The following is a 13,403-nucleotide window of genomic DNA, read 5'->3' as shown; positions in this document are numbered from 1 at the left end:
ATCGTTTTTGCCGCCCTCTGCTGGACTCTCTCCAATTTGTCCACAACCCTTCTGTAGTGTGGGGACCACAACTGGACACAGTACTCCAGGTATGGACTCACCGGTGCCGAATAGAGGGGAATAATCACTTCCCTTGATCTGCTGGCAATGCTCCTACTAATACAGCCCAATATGCCATTAGCCTTCTTGGCAACAAGGACACACTATTGACTCATATCCAGCTTCTTGTCCACTTTAATCCCCCGGTCTTTTCTGCAGAACTGCTGCTTAGCCAGTCGGTCCCTAGTCTGTAGCGGTGCATGGGATTCTTCCGTCCTAAGTGCGGGATTCTTCCGTCCTAAGTGCAGGACTCTGCACTCATCCTTGTTGAACCTCATCAGATTTCTTTTGGCCCAATCCTCCAATTTGTCTAGGTCACTCTGGATGCTATCTACCTCTCCCCCCAGCTTAGTGTCATCTGTGAACTTGCTGAGGGTGGAATTAATCCCATCATCCAGATCATTATTAAAGATGTATTATATAGATATTATGTATATAATATAGCCTCCTGTATCCCAGCACTGGGGTGAGCACAGGCTCTGTCATAGCCCCCTATAACCTCCCCATCTCAGCAGTAGGAGGAGACAGTCTCGTCCATAGCCCGCTATAACCCTGCCATCCCAGCACTGGGGTGAGAGCAGACTCAGTCATAGCTCCCTATAGCCTCCTGTCATGGGGCATGCATGCCCCATCCTCTTTTGGGATGGGGTAATGGTTGCTATAGTCCCACGGCCAAGTCTGCGAGACCACTCTGCGTCTTGGGGCAGGGTGGCCTCACAGCCCATAGCAATATAGCCGCCCCCCTGAGCTGCTGCCCCCATATATTTTATTTCCTTTGACCAAATCTGACTTGTTATGCTTTGACTTATAATCACTTAAAATCTTTATAGTTAAAAAATCTGTTTGTTTATTCTACCTGAAGCAGTGCGTTTGGTTTGAAGCATGTCAGAGACTTTCCTTGGGACAACAAGCCTGGTACATATCAATTTCTTTGTTAAATTGACAAACTCATATAAGCTTGCAGCATCCAGCGGGCATAACTGGACACTGCAAGATGGAGGCTCCTAGGGTTGTGTCTGGGACTAGAGATATTGGCTAGTGTCATTCGGTTGCACAATCCAAGGAGCAGCTTACATGCCAGAGGCTGTGCGTGAACAGCCCAGGAGTGGGGTTTTTCACAGCAGAGGAGGGTAAGGCTGGCTCCTAGGGTCAAGGATTAGAGTGACCTAGCAGATCACCGGTCCAGACAACACCAGAGGGGAACATCACAGATGCATAAACAGGGTATTATACAGGAGGATCTGGATGACCTTGTAAACTGGATTCAGAGTAGCAGCCGTGTTAGTCTGTATTCGCAAAAAGAAAAGGAGGACTTGTGGCACCTTAGAGACTAACCAATTTATTTGAGCATAAGCTTTCGTGAGCTACAGCTGAATGCATCCGATGAAGTGAGCTGTAGCTCACGAAAGCTTATGCTCAAATAAATTGGTTAGTCTCTAAGGTGCCACAAGTACTCTTTTTCTTCTTGTAAACTGGAGTAATACTAATAGGATGAAATTTAATAGTGAGAAGTGTAAGGTCATACATTTAGGGATTAATAACAAGAATTTTAGTTATAAGCTGGGGACGCATCAATTAGAAGTAACGGAGGAGGAGAAGGACGTTGGAGTATTGGTTGACCACAGGATGACTATGAGCCGCCAATGTGATATAGCTGTGAAAAAAGCTAATGCGGTCTTAGGATGCATCAGGCGATGTATTTCCAGTAGAGATAAGGTGTTAGTACCGTTATACAAGGCACTGGTGAGACCTCATCTGGAATACTGTGTGCAGTTCTGGTCTCCCATGGTTAAGAAGGATGAATTCAAACTGGAAGAGGTACAGAGAAGAGCTACTAGGATGATCTGAGGAATGGAAAACCTGTCTTATGAAAGGAGACTCAAGGAGCCTGGCTTGTTTAGCCTAACCAAAGGAAGGCTGAGGGGAGATATGATTACTCTCTATAAATATATCAGAGGGATAAATACCAGGGAGGGAGAGGAATTATTTAAGCTCAGTACCAATGTGGACACAAGAACAAATGGATATAAACTGGCCATCAGGAAGTTTAGACTCGAAATTAGAGGAAGGTTTCTAACCATCAGAGGAGTGAAGTTCTGGAACAGCCTTCCAAGGGAAGCAGTGGGGGCAAAAGACCTATCTGGCTTCAAGATTAAACTCGATAAGTTTATGGAGGAGATGGTATGATGGGATAACATGATTTTGGCAATTAATTGATCTTTAACTATTCATGGTAAATAGGCCCAATGGCCTGTAATGGAATGTTAGATGGGGTGGGATCTGAGTTACTTCAGAGAATTCTTTCCTGGGTATCTGGCTGGTGAATCTTGCCCACATGCTCAGGTTTAGCTGATCGCCATATTTGGGGTCTGGAAGGAATTTTCCTCAAGGGCAGATTGAAAGAGGCCCTGGGGGTTTTTCACCTTCCTCTGCAGCATGGGGCACAGGTCACTTGTTGGAGGATTCTCTGCACCTTGACGTCTTTAAACCATGATTTGAGGACTTCAATAGCTCAGACATAGGTGAGAGGTTTATTGCAGGAGTGGGTGGGTGAGATTCTGTGGCCTGTATTGTGCAGGAGGTTCAGACTAGATGATCATAATGGTCCCTTCTGACCTTAATATCTATGAGTCTATAACAGGGTTTAAAAGAGAACTGGATAAATTCATGGAGGTTAAGTCCATTAATGGCTATTAGCCAGGATGGGTAAGGAATGGTGTCCCTAGCCTCTGTTTGTCAGAGGTTGGAGATAGATGTCAGGAGAGAGATCACTTGATCATTACCTGTTAGGTTCACTCCCTCTGGGGCACCTGGCATTGGCCGCTGACGGCAGACAGGATACTGGGCTGGATGGACCTTTGGTCTGACCCGGTATGTGTGTGACTGCAGCCTGCCAGCCACATGTAGGTTACACGCTGGCTCTCACCACCCTGGGTTATACTGCAGGGTGACCCCAACACAACCCCAGTCTCAGATTTACCCCGAGAAATGTATGTCCTGCACTGCCCAGCCCTCTCTTGGACAGTTCAAATATATTAAGTCCATTATTCCTGAAAGGGCACAATATGCCAGTTTATCATCTCAAATAGTTTTCAGACACTTCAATTTAAACACACTGGATTCGATAAAACAATAAAACAAGCTTATTAACCACAACGAGAGAGATTTTAAGTGAGTACTAGTCACTAGGCCTAAAAGTCAGAAATGGTTACAAGAAAAATAAAGACAAGATGTTTACTAATGCCCAACTTAATCAACTCCATCAGATTCAGGCAAAGTGTCTCACCTCATGCTTTCAGCAGCATAACTGACCAAACCCTGCAGGTCAGGACCCCTCCGCCAGCGTCCAACGAATGCTTTCTTTGCCATTTCAGGTGCAGTGAATGCGATGAGTGGGGGGGGGGGGGGGGGCGGGGTCCCTTAGAGTGTTTTTCCCTCCTTGTTATAGTTTCAGTCCCTCTCTTGAAAAACATTTCCAGCTGGGCACCAGGAGACAAAGAGTCGATGTGGCAGGATGTTCCCTGCTGGCTTCTCCTCACCTGTTTGTTTCCCTTCCTCCGTGATGTCTTTGTTTCCTGCTGAAATGCAAATTAAGGCACGCTCACACTCCTTTGTGTAGGATAGACCTGTTGGCTGACTTCTGCTGGAACAGGGCTGTGGAACATGTGTTTAAAATACCAGACAGGAGAATCTTATAACTTCACCTACAATCTTGCCACACACATTTTATCAGGACAATACTGACCAGCAAAATCTGAGGTTTCAAATGGTACTTCATGAGGCATATCTTGCCACCCATGAGGGGCAGGGGACCAGGCCACAGGGCCCATGGATCTCCAGGAGCTGTGCCTGGCATGCCCTCCCCACCCTACCCCCGCCCTCTCTCCAGGTATGGAGAAGAATGAGGGGGGATTTGATAGCTGCTTTCAACTACCTGAGAGGTGGTTCCAGAGAGGATGGTTCTAGACTATTCTCAGTGGTAGAAGAGGACAGGACAAGGAGTAATGGTCTCAAGTTGCAGTGGGGGTGGTTTAGGTTGGATATTAGGAAAAACTTTTTCACTAGGAGGGTGGTGAAACACTGGAATGCGTTACCTAGGGAGGTGGTAGAATCTCCTTCCTTAGAAGTTTTTAAGGTCAGGCTTGACAAAGCCCTTACTGGGATGATTTAATTGGGGATTGGTCCTGCTTTGAGCAGGGGGTTGGACTAGATGACCTCCTGAGGTCCCTTCCAACCCTGATATTCTATGAGTGATTCTATGTGACTGGCCTCCCTGATGGCCACGGACCAGGAATGTCACCAGACACTGTGGCTGCTGCTGCTGGACCAACCCCTCCCCGAACCTGAGCTGCCTTCCCTCCTCTCTGCTGCTTGTGTTCTCGTTGGAGGGGCAGGATCCTTCCTCCAACCTCCCCCCACCAATATTTTTGAAGGCCCCGTGAGCTTCCCTCCTCCCCCCACGAATACTCCCACCCCACTCCCCAATCCCCAACACATCCTCCCAGGGCGAGTACACGTGTGAGGCCAAAGCATGTTCCAGGAACCCTCGGTGCGATGGTTCCAGGACCCCAGCCCAAGGACTAGGTCCTGCAGCACCATGACCGGGCGCCAAGGCCATGGTCGTGTGGCACAGCTCAATCAGCTCATACACAAATCAAGGCTCCAGCTGCAGGGACTCTAGGCATAGGCAGCAAGTTATATCTCCATGTGGTGCCTTGGCACCAGCAATATTCAGAGCCCAGGAGCCCAGCTCCACCAATATTTGGGGCTGGGTGTCCCCCCGGCCCACCTGCCGCCCCCCTCCCCCGAGCGTCCCCCGGCCCCTGCTTGCTGCCTCCCGGGGGCCCCGGAGCAGAGCATCCCTGCCTGTGCCCTGCAGCTCCATGCTGCCTCCCTGCAGCAACTGCTGCCACAGGGTCCTAGTGCCGCCATCTCGACTGCCAGGACAGACTGACTGAGCCTACCCTTCCACCTCAGACCCTTCTCTTTTCCGGCGGGACCCTCCACCAGCACAGGACCCCCCACCCGCAGTCACTGCTCCTGCCCCATGCTGGGCAAGGGGCAGCCCCATCCCTCGCCCCCAGTGAGGGTACAGTCAGGGGCAACAGCAGGGGAGGAGGCACATGCAGCTCCCCCCAGCACCCACCACAGGGGAGGCGAGGGTGATTCCTGGACCTGAGAGGGGCCCTAGGAGCACATGCAGTGACAGTGGTGGGGGGAGTGTGCTGCTGGGGGGGCAGGAAAGGGGGGCTCCTCCCTGAGAGCTTGCTGCTGCCGCCGGCAGGGAAAGGGCTTGGGGGAGTCCTCCTCTCTGGCCCCTGTCCCGGAGGAGCCTGTCTGCACCCCAAACTCATCCCCAGCCCTGCCCCACCCCAGAGCCCATACCCCCAGCCAGAGCTTTCACCCCCCCACCACACCCTCAACCCCAGCCTTGAGCCCCCTCCAGCACCACAAACCCCTCATCTCCAGTCCCAACCAGAGCTTTCACCCCCCCCACCGCACCCTCAACCCTCTACCCCAGCCCCGAGCCCCTCCAGCACCCCAAACACCTTATCCCCAGTCCCAGCCAGAGCCCTCATCCCCCTGCACTCCAACCCTCTTCCCCAGCCCTGAACCTCTCTAACACCCCAAACCCCTCATTCCCAGCCCCAGAGAGAGCCCTCACCCCCTACACCCCTACTCTTGCCATAAGCCCCTCCCACACCCCAAAGCCCTCACCCTACACCCCACAGCCCTCACCCCTGCACCCCCTCCCTCTGCACCCGCTTCCATCCCCAAACTCCCACCCAGACCCTGCACCCCAATCCCCTGCCCCAGCCTAGGGCCTGCACCCCAGACCTCCTCCCCCACCCAAACTCCCTCCCAGAGCCTTGGGAAGGTGGGGGTCAGAGTTGGGGTGGGGGTGGAGTTTGGGCAGGGACGAGTTCTGGGCACCACCAAAAATTATACAAACCTGCCACCCCTGACTCTAGGGGCCAATGGTGGGCCAGATGCACTGAGCACATTAAGCTACCCAGGAAGAGGAGCAGCCGTTGGTGCAGAGTGGCTGAGCTCACATTGTGCTGGGGCAGGGACTGCAGCAGGCAGCTCATTCTGGGATATGGGCCTGGCCCTGGGTTTGTGTTTATAGCTTCCTGGAATGTTTGTCAACTGTTTGGAAGGCAGACAGACAAACAGACAGGGCTCAGCCCGCCTATCACATCACCTACTTGTTTGTGCAACGGCTCCCAGGAGGGCAAGGTACCAAAGCAGCTACTTCTCCATGTTCAGCCCTTGCACAGCGAACCCAAGGGGAGAGCCAGGAGGCAGGAATGCACAAAGGAAGTGAATGGCTGAGCAGATGCAGGTGCTATATCCCCTGCTCCTCAGGCAGCACTAGCTGTGCGAGGGCAAAGAACACCTCCTGGCCCATACAGGTTAATGAGTAAGAGCTATTGAAAGCAAATATTTGCAGGTGTGGTAGAGGGGAGCCCTGGAGGTGCAGAGCCCAGCAGGCTGCACCAATTGCCAGGTGGATTGCTCGAAACACAGTTCAGGGTTCTGAGTGCAGAGCCCTCGGCCTGCTTAGTCCCATGGCAAACACACTAGGAAATTCATGCAAAAAACTGGAAACGTGTTGATCAAGATACACAAGAGAAAAAGTGTCAAAAGAAGGCATGAAGCATTTTGGCATTGCTACCAATCGGTTCTGTAAACCAAGCTCATTCAAAACCTAGGAGAGCCCCTTGGCAAGAGAGAGACAGGTTAGAGTCTACCACTTTGTCAGACAGTCCTCCATCCGGACTCCATCTGGCTGAGCTGGTCAGGTCCCTCTCCTTCACTGGAACTTCTCAGGCTGGGCAGAGCTGGGGAGGACTGCCTCATCTTGTCATGCACAGAGGCGACGTGTGGGGAGAGCATGCAGGGTCATGTGTCCCGTCCTCCCCCGACCCCCAATTTCGGCCAGAGTTTATATTTGTATTTATATTTTTGTGGGGAGTGTGTTCAAAATACGTGCCCTCCGACTATCAACAGTTACACGTCTTCTCTGGGCGTGCAGGTGCCGTGCAGTGCAGCTGGGCTCAGGATCAGGTGACAAGCTGAGAGAGAGAAAAGAGAGGCCAGGAGGAAGAAAGTGAGGGATGGAAAGGGACACATGAGGGAGGGAAGACAGAGCAGGATCTCACAGATATCTGGCTGGGGACCTCGCTGGTGCAGTGGTGATGGTCAGGCCTATTACATTCATTTAGTTCAGTGCTTCTCAAACGTATTTGATCGCATCCCCCTTCTTTGTGTCTGTTGCAGTTTACACCCCCTCCTCCCACCACACAAGTTCATATATCGATAAAAAAAATCAACATGCAACTCTCACTAAATATTAAAAACAGCAGGGCATTGATTCAAACAGAGCCCTTTAAGTACATAGTAAGCATACTGTGCCACCCTTACTTCTGCCCTGCTGCTAGCAGCAGTGCTGCCTTCAGAGCTGGGCAGCCAGTGAGCAGCAGCTGCTGGCCAGGCACCCGGCTCTGAAGGCAGTGCCACCGCCAGCAGCAGGGCAGAAGTAAGGATGGCATATTGAACAGCTGCCAGAGTCTAAAGTGAATGTCCTGTCCCCCCTCAAACCTCAAGAGTTATTCACTGCTGTGGGCAAAATGTGTGCAGTAAGTTTTTTTCCCTAAAGCTTCTCATGCCCCCCTCCCCCTCAGAACAAATTCTGTGCCCCCCAGGGGGACCTGACCCCCAGTTTTAAAACCTCTGATTTAGATGAAATAAATGAGTCAAATGTGTTAACATACCCCTATCACTGAAACAACATTAAATAGTGTTAAACAAGGTCTGAGGGATTGGGGGTGTATATAGAGACCGCAGCCTGCTTAGTACCATGGCAAACTCACCATTAAAATATCCTTTTAAGCTTTTATTAAAGATACAGAAAAGAAGGAAACATGGTTAAAGCCTTTGCAATATAAAGTATGAAGTCACGCTGTCACATCCCTTGTTGCCTTTCCCTTCAGCTGGAGAGCGTTTTAAAGGGAAATCCCTGTTGCTTGACAGTCTCTGAGGCAGTGTTGAAGATGGGGATAAATGAAAAGAGAGAGAGCTGGTTGAGATGGGCAGGAGCTGTTGCTGCGTCGGGTTTAGAAGGAAAAGCCCCCTGGTTTGACAGTCTTTCAGATAGTATCAAAGATGGTGGTAACGGTCGTCCCAGGTGGTGTTTGGGATTCAGCTGGAGCTGGTCGGGTGGCCATGTCATCTGGGCCCCTCATGCTGGCCCACTCTGGCCTCAGGACTTCTCTCAGGAACAGGATGATAAAGGCCCTGGGCGCCAGGAAACAGTGGGGGGCAGCCACAAGGGTAAAGCTTGTGCCGGTAGCTGCCAGCTGTTCCTTCTGTTCTTTCCCCCCAAAAGTCCCTTTCTCTAAGGACCCACACAGGAAATGGGGGGTGGAATAGCCCATTTCTCTCATTAGTTTGTCCTCCCTCTGGGCCTAAGAGCCAACACACCAATTTCGTTTCAACTTCTGGCTCCACATCATCTGTTTTTAAACAAGCATCATTTCAACAGTCCGTGGCTTCCGTCAGCATGGCCTTTTGGATTTAGACTAATCCAGTTTCTCTGCCTGGTTCTCTTGCACCTGATTAAAACATTCAACTTCACAAATAACTTGACCTATTTGTCATGATTAATGGCCAAGTAGGCAAAAATGATAGGTTATTGTGGCATCTTATGACCTTTCACTCACCTTTCCTATTTGAGCTCACAGTCAGGATATGTTTTGTAGGCCCAACAATCACAGCAGGCATCCCCACTGGCATGCCAAGGCCTGAGTGTCAGGATGACCCTCGAGGTTCCCGAATGACAAAGTCTCTGGAGCGAAGCAGGGACCCACCAGCCCTTCCATCAGGAATCTCCCAGCCATCTCTGAGCCCCCCTCAAAGTCTCTTTTCAAGGCCTCCATCCTCACATTATTGTGTCCACTCATTAGGCCTAGTTTCTGACATGCCAGTTTTGGTCCATTGATTTCTGGGCCCAGTCTCCTCTTGTTTACCTGCTCTCAACACAGGCCCATTGCAACACTCTGCAGTGCCGTGCGTAATGTTTCGATGTCTAGCCGCCCTGAGTTAGGTACCTGGGCTCCCTACACAATGCACAGGAAGCATTAGACACCTGAGAATGGCACCCCCAAGGCCACCTAAACAGACCAGAGGGAGAAGGATGTCCTAAGCCCTGCCCCTCCCTGGGACTTAGGCATCTAGGGCTGGAGAAGGAATCTGAACAGCAGTTTTGCTAAGGAGGGGCCCCAGTTTACCTGCCTGGCCACCCCAAATTTGGGTGGCGTTGCAACCCTGTGAGCCAGGTCACAACACCATTCAAATTTGTCCTAGCCATGATGGAGGGGTGTCTGGGTTACATCACCCAGCTGCAGTCAGGAGCCAGGGTGCGAGTCTGGGCCCCCTCCCTCACTGCACCCCTGCCACTGGGCTACATAACAATGTGCTGCCCTGAACTCACCTGTTGAAATTGTTCCACTGTGTAAATAACTGAATCGGCCTTGGGCCAGAGAGCAGGTCAGACTGACTCTATAGCCGGGTGGGAGGGGCACCCCCTGTGAGGAGGAAACCCCAGTTCATATCCTTTCTCTCTGTCAGACAGGGGGAAAGGGGGAATCAAACCAGGGCTCCCACATTCCAGGCTAGCGCACCAATCCCTGGGGTTAAGGTTAGGAGGGAGGCGGCTGCTGCTGCCTCCTTGTCCTCTCCCCAAGCATTAGGTGGCTTTCAGAATGCCCCCCGCAGCAGGCCACACAGATAGGGTAGGCAGGGAACTCCTTGTTGCGAACCCTGCTGCGGCTGAGCCGAGAGCACACCTGCCTAGCAGCAGAAATGAGGCACCTGGGGACTTTTACAGAGAAAACTGTAGGTGCTGGCACCAACGGACTTCGGGCCAGTTACCCAGCCCTGCAGAGATGCCGGCTGCTGCACTAAGGGCAGACCCTCGCACACGCTGCATGGGGGGAGTGCACAGACTGTGTCATCTCCCAGCGGCTGCCGCGTGTCCAGGCTGGGGTTGGGGGTGGAGCAAACGGGGCAGACCTCTGGCAAGGAGGTCTCTGCCCTGCCAGCCTCGGGTCCGCCTGACAACACCCTGGGCATCACAGCCCTGACAGCCAGCTGTTTGGATGCAGACTACACAGCAAGGCAGTTATTGCAGGGGTGATCGCTGGGCCGAGTAATTTCCCAGGCACTCTGGCCTCTTGGCAGATCCTGCCCCTTCCACACAGCAGAATCCCAAGGTTCTGAACCCCAAACCTGCAGAAGTTAATCCTGTTCGGGGTCATTGCATGGCCCGGCCCTGGAAAGGTTCTGAGTGTCTCCCAGCCCCACGGCCTGCTGGCATTGGAGTTTAATTGTAGCCACTCAGGCTCCTGAGTGAGCAGGTGTGTTCCCTGAGGTGCCCTGAGGAAAGCCAGCTGCTCCGCAGTGCTACTGAGAGCTCCCCAGGAGCAGGGCAGCCATAATTCCCTGGCATCACATTTCATTCACTCTCTCTCCTCGCCTGAGTCACCCCTGATCAGAATCAGCCGGTGAGACTGAGCGCTGCTGGTGTTAGTCACTCACCTGCTGGAGCAAATACAGACCAAGAACTTGTTATACAACCAGGAACATTTGCTGCCTCTCTCGTCCCATATTGCCTGGGCAGGTATTGCCTTTAAAGAAGGGCTTCCTCTGTCCCAGGCTTCTCCCTCTGCCTGAACCTGCTATAAGCTCAATCCTCTCTTTATGACATCAGCTTGTTGCCATAGGAATGACTGTGATGTCACCAGCTCAGCATTCTGACCTCAGCAAGGAGCAGAGATGTAAAAATTAATGACCATCATCAGAGAAACATGCGAGATCCTGTATATGAGTGGCAATGCTTAATATGAGCTAATTCCCCACTGTGAGAGCCCAGATACTATGGTGATGGACAGCAGTATAAAACCCTGAACTAGAGAGTCCTTGGCAAGTTTGCTGGTGTGTGGACCATGCTGCGGATGTCATTTAAAACTCCCTTTTATTTCCAGCATTTGGTGCTTATGAATACTTCCCCAGGTGGCCTATGGACAAGCCGGCACCTGCTTGCTGTTGGGTTTAGTTAATGAAGCTCCTCCTGGCCCAAACCACAGTCATTAGAGGCTTGAGCCAAAGCCCATAAAAGTCACTGGAAGCCTTTCCATTGATCCCAGTGGACTCTGGATCAGACCCTAAAATGCCTGTGAAGTTGGAGCTGGTTCCGCTTCCCTGGACAGGATCTAGGACATTCCTCCTGGGAGGGGAAAGGATGTGGAGTGAAATTGGATAGAGGGGAGAGTGAGTGATGCCATGGCCCTGCTGTGACCCCATCAGACAGCCCAGCTGCTGCTCCCCTGTGGGCCAGGCCAGGATCAGCCCCACTTGTACACTAGCTCAGGTGTGGTGGAGTCCAGGGAGCTCCACATCCTTCACCCCACTGGCAGCCAGGCGGGTCCTGACAATCAGCCTAACCCTTTCCTGTCCTAATATTTGCTCCTGGTTACTAACCCTGGGCCTTCCCCAGTCACTCATCAGTGTTAGGCCCTTATCAGGCCTCCCCAGGGCCAAGCTAGGCCGATTCAGCCCTTCCCAACAACACTGCCCCTCCTGCCCCCTGAGTGTTCGGTGGCTCCTCTCGGTCAACCTGTTCCTGGTACTGTGGGGTCCAGAGCTGAGCATGAGGGCCTCAGCCAGGAACCAGCCACAGCAGCTTCCGTATCATTCTCAGGAGCCAGCCACAAATGGGAGCTCAGCCCTGTCTCCACATTAGTGCAGCAACCCAGAGCGCAGGCACTCAGCTGCTTGCCCCTTCAAACCAAGGATAGCAGTGGCCAGCAGCTCCACCAAGATAGTGTCAGTGCGTTACTGACACAACCTGACAGACCCACACACCTGGGGCTGGGGCTGTGACCCAGAGGCAGAGCGACTTGCTGCTTTCCCAGAGCCCCAGTCACTAGCAGAGGGACAGTGTGACGAGCTCAGGGACAAATTGTCTGGCCTCTCCCATTGGTTTGCTTGTGTCTCAACTAACAGATTCCCATAACCTTGTTGTGTTTGTGCCCCAGCCATGAGGTTCTCATAACCCCGCTGTTTTCAGATCCGCTCTCTGAACGGCGGGGTGGGGGAGGGGTGGCAGGTTCGATGGCGCGCTGAGTGCCCAGGCTGCAGAGAGGCATTTCCGCTCAGTGAAACAAGCCTGTTTCCAGCTCAGACCTCGGAGAGAAAGGATTCACTGCTTAGTGCGGGGTGAATAACTCAGCAGAGCCAATGAATGCTCCACGGAATTCACTGGTGCTGCTTTGCTTCCTGTGCATAACCAAGTGACAGCGCTGCCAGCCTGAATGGGCGTGGAAAGAGAATTTTAAGCAACTAGTGGAATATATTTGCGGAAAGCAAATTCTGAACTCACAGACCTGAGCTTTTCTCTGATCCAATCAGGGAACAGGATCAAATCCGGAGTTCTGTGTGTCCAATCAAATTACCCACGCCGCCTGAACTTCCAGACTAAGGGCCAAGAACTAGTTGGGGAATAAGTTGAAATAGAAAATAAATCAGAGATAATCGCACCCTGCTCAAGGGCTATTAGCAAACAGAAAGAGGGGGAAAGGTCTGATTCCCTTCCTCCCTTCGAGCAGCCATTCCCTTTAGCGTGGTTTCTGCTAGGAAACTTCAGGGAAATGACCTAGAACCATAGTCCCCAACAGGCTGCTGTTTGTGACGGCTGGATTAGACCCCAGATGAACTGAGTGGAAGAGTCTCCAAAGAGCAACTCCTGGGTTCTGAGACACAGAGTATCTGCCTGCATTGCCAGGGCCCTTCCATCCGGGATCTGATCTACCTGCCTTGCCCATTCCTTCCTAACTGGTTCTCACCTTCCCCTTTGCTCTTGAAACCCTTGTTTCTGGGATCGTACATCATTTTACTGAAGTCACAAAACTCTCTGCAGTCATGAAAATAAAAAAACCCTCTGGGCAAACATGGTGGCTGCTTCCCATCAATAAACCCTATTTTTCTAAGGTTAGTGAGTAGATTGTTGCCCCTTTTGACCCAAGAGGTTAACCAGTGTTTGGGACCTTGCCAGGTTGTTTCCGTTAGGAGGAGAAATTGATTCCATGAGTCCAGGAATCCTGTTTATTTACCAAGAACATGCAGAGTCCTGTTCCCTTGAACTCAGCAGGAACAAACAATAGTGTTAGGATATAGATATTCAGGCCTGCCTGTAAAGGCCCATACTTTAAGAACTTAGGTGTATTCTTATCACTTGGCTA

At 51.8% G+C, this 13,403-nt stretch overlaps 1 protein-coding gene across 8 annotated transcripts in view; it reads right to left on the bottom strand.

Annotated features, from left to right (window-relative positions):
• The window catches only part of LOC141977382 (serum amyloid P-component-like), a 59,907-nt gene that overhangs the window by 13,993 nt on the left and 32,511 nt on the right, over positions 1-13,403 (bottom strand). Inside the window, exon 1 of one of the 8 annotated variants that reach the window (XM_074938838.1) lies at positions 6,855-6,873. The exons of 3 other annotated variants lie outside the window; for them this stretch is intronic. The gene's annotated coding sequence lies outside the window, so the exon portion shown is untranslated. Of the gene's footprint in view, positions 1-3,634; positions 3,754-6,308; positions 6,320-6,717; positions 7,179-13,403 lie in introns of those variants that run through there. 4 more of the 8 variants (XM_074938841.1, XM_074938842.1, XR_012636210.1 and 1 more) reach the window with 4 other exon arrangements.

This window comes from Natator depressus, chromosome 24 (assembly GCF_965152275.1).
Source record: "Natator depressus isolate rNatDep1 chromosome 24, rNatDep2.hap1, whole genome shotgun sequence".
Lineage (NCBI taxonomy): Eukaryota > Metazoa > Chordata > Testudines > Cheloniidae > Natator > Natator depressus.
Note: the sequence above shows the minus strand (reverse complement) of the source record. Positions and strands in the feature narration are given on the sequence as shown.